We start from the raw sequence: 9,665 nt of genomic DNA on the forward strand, positions 1-9,665 counted from the left end.
ATATATATATATATATATATATATATATATATATATATATATATATATATACATACACATATACACATACATATACATAGACAAAGAGAAAGAGAATGAGGGAGAGAGAGAGATACATTGAGTAGATCCACTGAAAGGGATGGATTAGCTATAAGCATCTGTAAAATGGACAGTTTTGAAGAAACTGGAAATTAATAAGTTGAATATATTCCATGGGATGTACAATGTTAAATTCTAAGGAACGGAAAATTTGATGAACAAGCAGTTGGAAATGAAAGCTATTCGTAGCAAAAAAGAAATGGATATTTAATATCGATGAATGATATATACTGGGTCAAGAGAAGGTCCCATGAGCTTGTAGTATAAAGTAGATTTTGGACTAAGTAGCTTCATCAAATTTGGAAGCAACACAAGCTTATGAAAGGAGATGATAGAGTATCACGATGCATGGACAATGCAAATCCATGCAACCTATGCCAGAATGGAAAAATTGATTTTAAATTTATTGTCGAGGTCGTCATCATCGTCATCCCTGTCATTGTCACTACTGCCTCTGTCACCACTGTCATCCTCATTATCATCATCATTGTCATCGTTGTCATTCTTATCACCTTTCCTCTTGTCATTATTATCATTAGCTATATACCTCATGTTATTCAAAAGCCTTATGCCTATTTAGGAAAATAAGGCAACCTCATCACTGTTATTAGTAATTTCAAACTCTCTTGTGATAAGGGACAGTTTAATAAAAGAACCATAAAATGGTAGAATTTTAAAATTTCCTTATCCTTTTATGTCATAATGAACCAGTTAAAATATTCTATAGGAAAACATTACAATTTTTGAAAGTCGTAATATGAAGCCAAAATAATTAAATACCGGAAGAAGAAAAAGAAAAGAAACCAGTAAGAGCAGCTATTTAGTTTATCTTCTGGAAGGAGGTTAATGATGTTGTATCTGTCTAGAAACTACCAGCTTGTAAATTTAACTGACTTAAATTCAATAAGATTTGACAATGAACTGAGGTTTATTTCTTTTGAATTGTTTAAATGTTTTCTGTGATTAGTATTAAATAAAAAGAAATCTAAGTTTATTATTTTGGGAGTTGTTCTTTAAAGAGGTATGCATTTTCATATATCATTGTATATCATTATATATTAGTATATATTGCTATATATCAGTTTTAATGCAATCATTTTCTAATATTCTTTTACAGATTAATTCTAGCATTATTTAACTTATATTCTTATTGGTTAACCTTAGATTTTTGTAATTATATTTCAATCAGAATGGAAAGTATTGTCCATGAAACATTGCAGAGTCTCTGAGATGGGTAAAAGGGAGAGCAAAAGTTATTCTTTAACCAAAGACCTGGCTAAAATAATAGTGAAGAATTGGACTCAGCTAAAGAGAATTCAGAGTTCCAGGTGGTGGTGTTAAACTGGGTATGAAGTAAATCTACCACTGTAGTAGGTCATGGTAGGATTTGAATGCATAACACAAAGACCTGAGAGGTAACCAGTCTGACATTCATACTGCACTACCAGTGCAACCCAACTCAACCCAACCCAACTCAATACTCTGGATTGATACTTTTTTAATCAACCTAGAAATGAATTAAGACAGTTGACTTAATGGGATTTGAACTCAGAGCATAGAGAATCAGAAGAGATACTGTGATGCATTCAATCCAATACTCTAATGACTCAGCTAATTCATAGATTGAACAGCGAGTATTTCGTTTGTTCATTTAGCGTCCATTTTTCCATGCTAGTGTGTTTATATTTTTAGACAAAATGAAATATGTTAATATAAAGCATAATGGAAAAAGAGAGAGAAAAAGATAGAGAGAGGGAGTAAGAGAGAGAGAGAGAGAGAGGGGGGAGTGAGAAAATGAGGATGAGGGAAAGACATAATAAAAGTATGAAAATTCAATGATGTGTAGTATTATTTTCCTACATCAATTTTCCTTGTTATCACATTTTACATTGAGAAATCATTGGCTGTAAAGATGCCTCCTCGGTATATCGGCTATTGTGACCTTAGGCCAGTAAAACTAAGAGTGGTTAAAATTTTTAAAAGCTTGCTGACAATTAGGAAGAACATTAAACACTTTTAGTAGTTTTCTGAGCAACAAGAAATATTTATGGCCCATTACTGAAATTCTAATGGCTACAACCAGGAAATATTTCTAAAAGAGGGTTAATGGCACTAGAGAAAATGGGTTTGTTACAATTTTTTTTTTTCTTCCTGTGTGTGAACTTTATTATCTCTATTTTTCAAATGCAGCTTAAAATAATATTTTTTTCTAATGTTTCCTTAAATAAAAGAATATTATTTTATTTCAGTTGCAAAATAATTTTCTTAAGGATTATATTCTAGCCTTAAAAAAAAAAAATTAAAGAAAAGAGAACGATATTCTACAGAATAAGTATTGCCCTTCAAAATCTTTTAAAATCAAGATTATTATTTTTCTAATATTTGCAACAAACTCCAAAATAAGATCAAATTTTTTTTCTGTTCTTTCTTTTATTTTTAACAGATAAACTTAAGATATTTCTCTGATATCAATATTTACTGTAATATTTAATAACTTCCAATTCTGCACGGCTGCAAACCAACTGTTTACTACACTGATGTACCATATTAAACCTTGCCATTATTAACATTACTCTTCCTGTGATGTTGTTTTTCTCCCTGTTTCATACAGCACTCGTTTTCTGTAGCACTAGCGACACTTCTGTTTATTCAGTTAGTGTGACAATATTTAGTGAATGGATACCTTCTAAGGTATACCATGCTAATATTAGATATATCTCATGTTAAATATATTACACAGCCAGCACTATATACAAGCATATATATGTACATGCACACATATATAGACACAGATAGACATATAGATAGATAGATAGACAGATAGATAGATAGATAGCCAGATATATATATATATATATATATATATATATACACATATACATACACACAAATATATATAAAATATATATATATAAAATATATAATATTTATATGTATATATATAATATACATTATAACTATACATTTATATAAATGTATGCATATATATATATAATAATATTTATGTGTGAATATATAATTATATATATAAATATATATATATATATATATCTTTAACACTTGCAAACACGCATACACAAACAGGTAAAAATCTTCCAATTTTAGTATCAAAACTAGATTTGAACTTATTTTATTGATTCCTGACAAGAAACCTGTCTTTATTGCATATAGCTATTGCCCTGAAGGTCCAGAGATCTCACAAATCACTAAAAGTTAGGAATATTAAATCTAATTGTAACACATACAAATATAGCTTGGTATGAGAAAATTTATCTCTGCTCTGTTCAAGCTTCTTGAGTAATTTACAGTCTCTATGGGGATAAAATGTAATGTGTTGACTCCTGAACTGAGACTGCTTACAAGTGGTAACATAAAATAAAATTTCATTCTCTCTGGTGAAGCTGCATATAGAATATAATCAAAAATATTTGGCCCAATACATGGTGTTAATGAGAAAAACTTAGAAGAAATTCAAATTAGCGTGATACAAGGAAAGGTTCTAATACATTTACTGATGAAAGAATAAGAATAATAAATGAATTTCGGTATTTCTGATCCTGTGTTTTGGATTGTTTAGTCATCTGAATTGACTGACAATAGTCACGTTGAAGTTGTATGTAACTAGCTGAGTATTCCACAGATATATCTACACAATGTAACTATCAGGTAGTATCAGCATGACACGTTATGACAAGGCTGTACCTTATACATTCAAAAGAGCTTTAACCCTATTCAGATTATTCTGTCAAATGTAAATGCTTGCATATTCACATTGTTTTGAGGTTATCATGAACTATCTTGTAGCTTCAATATTTTGATGATGTCATTGTTTATTTTTAGCATGACATTGTAGGGTATGTGTGAAAGGCCAGATCTAGATATTTTAAAAATAAAGCAGTTAGAATATTAGCTACTATTTCTGAACTTCGGTATGTGGTGAAGCAACTGTTGCTGATCCTTTAATTATGTGTACACACACACACACACACACACACACACACACACACACATATATATAATATGAAAGATGGATGAAGGAAGATGTTTATTAATCACAACAATTGATTCAACTTATCTAGCATCGCTCCCTCACAGGTGGGATACTTAACAACTGGTTTAGGACTATCTGTTGGTGTAGATATTTATGTGTGTGTATGTTTATGTTGTGTTTCTTCCCCCACCTCTTGACAACAGATGTTGGTTTGTTTATGTCTTCATAACTTAGCATTCTGGCAAAAAATACAAGAAAAACAAAATAACAATAGAATAAGTACTGGATTTAAATAAAACACAAGTACTACGTTTGATTTGTTGGACTATTTCACTCATTAGACTGTTGCCAACGAGTGAAATAAGTTAAAAATGGAAGATAAAAGATAGTAAAACATCAAAGAAGAAATGGTGAAATTTACTGGTATTATACATCCTAGTATGAGAGGGAAGTTCAAAGAAACCCTCTCTACCGCACAGCTTCATGAAAATTTGATAATTATCTAATGTTTATTTTAATTCCACTTATTCATTAGGTGATTAATCATGGATTGACTTTAATATTAGAAGAGCAGTAGTAGGTGGCAAACAGTTAGCATGCCAGGCAAAATGCTTAGCAGTGTTTTGTCTGTCTCTACATTCTGAGTTTGAATTCCACCGAGGTTGACTTTGGCTCTCATCCTCTAGGGGTCGATTAAATAAGTACTAGTTACACACTGGGGTCGATGTAATTGGCTTAATCCTTTCTCCTAAATCTTAGGTTTGTGCTTCAAGTAGAAAGAATATTAAAGGAGCGGTGAACTGGCAGAATTGTTAGCATGCCAGGCAAAATGCTTAGCAGCATTTAGTTACTCTTTACTTTCTGTTCGTAAATTCCAGAGAGGTCAGCTGAACACTGGGGTCGATGTAATCAACATACCCCACCCCACTGAAATTGCTAGCCTTGTACCAAAATTTGAGAAGCACTTTTGTCAAAATTCTAGCTACACCCATGTTTTATTTCCTGTGAAACATACAACCGATCATTAGAGTTGTATATTATTATGAGATGTATTAGCCATTAATTATTTGATTTACAATATAGTTAATGAAGTTGTTTTAAGAGAAATATTTGAGAGACATAAAGTTTAAGTTTGATTCTCATAAATCAGCATTTTTAAAATTTACTTTTCAAAACTCTTCCAAAATATTTCTTTCACCTTACAGAAAAAAATGAAGATAAGAAGAAAAGAAAAAAGATAAACTTCTGCACAAAAGATAGAAAAGGACAGACTGACATCTTGGAGTACTTCACATCAGAAAAGATAAAGAAAAAATATTCAGGTATTACAAAAAAATTGAGTTAAACTTTACACACAGTATATGTAACATTCATAGGAACATAACAAAAGTAAGAATTCCAAGTTGAAATAAAAACAACGTGCAGAATATGGGGATATAGCTTGAAGTACAAAAAGTTTTTCATTAGATATTCAAGAACTGATCAAAGAGAAAATATCTTCTACTAAACTTAATCCAAAATATATATTTTTTTTTTCCAAAAATGGCTCACGTTGGTTTCTGAAGTATTTTTTCTTGAAGCATTGTTAGATTATATGACAGATATTTTAATGGAAAAAATGTTTAAAAATATAAAAGAAGCTTTTTTGTTTTTGTTAAAAGGAAGGGTTTTATGCTTCTATTCTAAAATAGTAAGAACTGAGTATCCCATTTTCTAAACTATAATTTAGAAGCAAAACTCTTCTAGTATTAAGGATTTCATTCTAAGATAAATATTAGAACATGAGTCATTTTAATTCTTTAAGAACACACAAAACTGTTCTATATGTCCACTGTTCATTTAGTTCTTAGTTTATTAAAAACATAATCAGACTTCTGGAATCTAGTCATTGGTACAATTCTCCTGCTTCTGAATTTACTTCTAGGTTATTCTATCAAACACTTTTAGTCAAACAAACCAACATTGATAGTAAAACAACCAATGACAAATACAAAAGCATGTATGGACACATGCACACACACACACACACACACACACACACACACACACACACAAAATAACATACACATACACACATATAAACATACAATACACATGCACACACATACACAATGGGCTTCACACAGTTTCCATCTACTTTATTATTCATTTCCAAGACATTGGTCAATTAACTTAATGTTACACTAAAAGATACTTGCTCAAAGTGCTGCACAATGAGTCACTGCATCCAGAACCATGTGGTTGCAAAGCAACTTTTAAGCATACAGCTTTGTCTGATCCTTGTGTAAAACATTTACTCTATTTCTGATGACACAACAGCAAATGCCTTTAGATTTATACATTTAAAATTATATATTACTTACTTTCCCTCACTTGCACACTGAGAGAAGTACTCTAACAATTGTGGTTACAACAGATAACAGTCGCTGCTCATCAATAGTTAGTGTTTGTTAATGGGTGCATGTGTGGATATGGTAAAGGATCAGTGTGGTAAATGACTGACAACAAATGTTCTAATGATGTGGAAATAATTGAAAAAATAGAACAATGCAGGCAAAGCTTTACAGGGGAAAATTAAGGAAGAAATAGGTGACAAGATATTGAATGGGAAAGAATGAAATGTAAATGGAGAAATGTTACAAAAAAAAGTGTTAAATGAAGAAAAGATGTTTTGATCTAACTGTTGACAATGAAAGCTGAACATCCCACATGATGAAAGCAAGAACTCACTTGACAACAATTAGGAAATGAAATAAAAAACAAAAGTGATTTCTATTATTACAGGGAAGGGTAAGAAATGATTGAGTCTGGTTGTAAGGAGAAAATGATTAGCGTTAGCAGTAACGACAATTCAAAATGGAGTTAAATTGCATTTTTTTTTTATTGTAATACTATGTTTGTATCAGACTAGTTTTTTCCTCCCCAACCCAATTTATTTCGGCGTATTTCATGATAGAAGCATTCAGGAAAACGATATAATTAGAAGGAAAACATTCTACTTAAAACAGGAAAAAAAAAAAAAAGTACATAGAAGTACTAATAGGGAGAAGGAAAGCAATAAAACAAAACAGTAACATAAATATTTGATGGAATTGAATGAGTTGAAAATTGGAATTGATAAAGTTGAAAATGAAGCAAGAGAGAAATAAAGAAAATTGGAATGGAGGAGAAGTTCTTATTTAAATGCTAAGGATGGATGAGAAGATGTTGAGCAACATAATCTAAGAATGGCATAAAGATTGGAAATATGATACTATAGAGAGAACACTTATGGAATCATCATCATCATCATTTAGCATACATATATATAAATAATATATGAGTGTATATGCATATATATGTACATGTATGTACATACCTTCATCTACATGTATATATAGATGCATATCTGGGTACATGACGTTGCAAAAAAACATGGACAAAATGATAAACAAGGTACAGAAAACACACAGGCCACATAGAGAACATTTCCTTTATCAGCTGCCACCATTATAACACTGGCGTTTCGAAGAGTTATATACATGTGTATATAAATATGTAGGAATGTATATATATACATGCATATATTTATGCATATATAAATATGAGTATGTATGTGTGTATATTTATATATATATATATATATATATATATATATATATATATATATATATATATTATGGTGGTGCCTCAAGGCTGAAACATATAAAAGAATATATTCAAACTATTGATAAAGGCCACTTGAATGATGTTGTCCTCTAAGATAGTCCTGTTTAACTCCAGGGAGACATCTCTGGCTGGTCTATTCAGTGCACTTCTTGCCCTTGACATTTATTGCAAGCTGAGGATAACTCCTGCTATTCCTAGCTCCAAGACCACCAGACCATCCATGTACTTTCGATCTGTATTGGATCTCCTTGGTGGTGGGTTCTTGTTTCGCTAGGCATGGCAGCAGTTTAATCTCACTTGTAATATACAGAAAACACAGGGTCATACAGTCACTAATTTTGTAACTAGGAAACTAGTCTGTTAGAAAATCTCTGTTCATGATAGAAGCAGTATACAAATCCTATATATATATATATATATATGCATGCATATATATATATGTATATATATATAATACAAGGGATACTAAAAAGTTCCTGGCTTTAAGGGTATTGTGAAAGGCCTGGTTGGAGGCCCAAACTTCTGAGTTCTTTTACAGAGCTTAGAAAAACTGAAGGACTGCTGCAATAATTGTGTGAATCTGAGAGGGGAATATGGTGAATAAAATCATAATAAACTGATCCTCATGTATTTTTTTTTATCCAAAGCCAGGAATTTTTAAGCACCCCGTCTTATATGTGTATGTATGCACATGTGTGTGTTAGTGAATGTGTGTGTGTATGCACGCGCTCAGGCATACGTGTGTGTGTGTGTGTGTGCTTGTGTATGTATGTATATGTATGTATGCATGCATGCATAGAAAAATGTATCTGGCATTTATGCTCATATACATTATATAAAGCATGTAGTTATGTTTTGGGTGCTCATTTGTTTCTTCACATGAGTGTATCCAGAGTTATAATAAATGTTGTCAAACATCGTCGAGCATAGAAATGGAATGTGGAACATTTCTACAGTGCCCGAACTTTTGGCAACATATCATGCCTTTTGGTGCACTGTGTAAGGTATATGGTATGTATGTATGTGTGTGTGTGTGTGTGTATGTGTGTGTATACATGTACACATTAGTATATCTTGATGCCATACACTTCACCAGGCACTTTTGTCTCAGTGTCTGAATGAAAATTTTCCTCCTATTCACATGTTTTGTTACAACTATTTTATTCAAATAAAAATAGGTTATTTGAATTGCTATTAATGTATGTCATATATTATAAAATTATCTCAAAAGAATTTATTGATATTTCAAATGCATTTAATATGTTTGTTTCAATTGGTTACATAACAACTTTCTATTTCAGTGCTACACTCATCAGTTCATTACAAACAAAACATACAAATGGAAAAAAGTTTACTTCAATATATTGTGGTAGGCAGGAAAAATTCACATATAACCAGAGTAAGATACATAGAAAGAAATAAATAAAGAAAAAGGGAAGAAGAAAAAGGGTAAATGAAAAAGGGAGAAAGAAAAAGATAAGAGAAACATGAGCTTATAAACAAGAAGAAAATATACCCAATATAGATTTAGAAAAGAAGAGTAACTAATGTAAGATTGGGATTTATTTTCTCTTACTATTTAGAGATTTTATGAATTTCTATCTTATAGCTGATTACATGTCATCATCATCATCATCATCATCGTTTAACGTCCGCTTTCCATGCTAGCATGGGTTGGACGATTTGACTGAGGACTGGTGAAACCGGATGGCAACACCAGGCTCCAGTCTGATTTGGCAGAGTTTCTACAGCTGGATGCCCTTCCTAACGCCAACCACTCAGAGAGTGTAGTGGGTGCCTTTACGTGTCACCCGCACGAAAACGGCCACGCTCGAAATGGTGTCTTTTATGTGCCACCCGCACAAGCCAGTCCAGGGGCACTGGCAACGATCTCGCTCGAAAATCCTACAGGAGCCAGTCAGGCGGT

At 31.7% G+C, this 9,665-nt stretch overlaps 1 protein-coding gene and 1 long non-coding RNA gene across 3 annotated transcripts in view; one reads left to right on the forward strand and one right to left on the reverse strand.

Moving 5' to 3' along the window:
- The window catches only part of LOC106872383 (protocadherin beta-15), a 259,461-nt gene that overhangs the window by 11,137 nt on the left and 238,659 nt on the right, over positions 1-9,665 (reverse strand). The window lies entirely within an intron of this gene.
- On the forward strand, positions 1,975-9,257 carry LOC128249444 (uncharacterized). Its single transcript, XR_008265567.1, has 3 exons — positions 1,975-2,224; positions 5,296-5,412; positions 9,040-9,257. It is a non-coding gene; the product is annotated as an uncharacterized LOC128249444 (long non-coding RNA).

The sequence above is a fragment of the Octopus bimaculoides genome, chromosome 14 (assembly GCF_001194135.2).
Source record: "Octopus bimaculoides isolate UCB-OBI-ISO-001 chromosome 14, ASM119413v2, whole genome shotgun sequence".
Classification (NCBI taxonomy): Eukaryota; Metazoa; Mollusca; class Cephalopoda; order Octopoda; family Octopodidae; genus Octopus; species Octopus bimaculoides.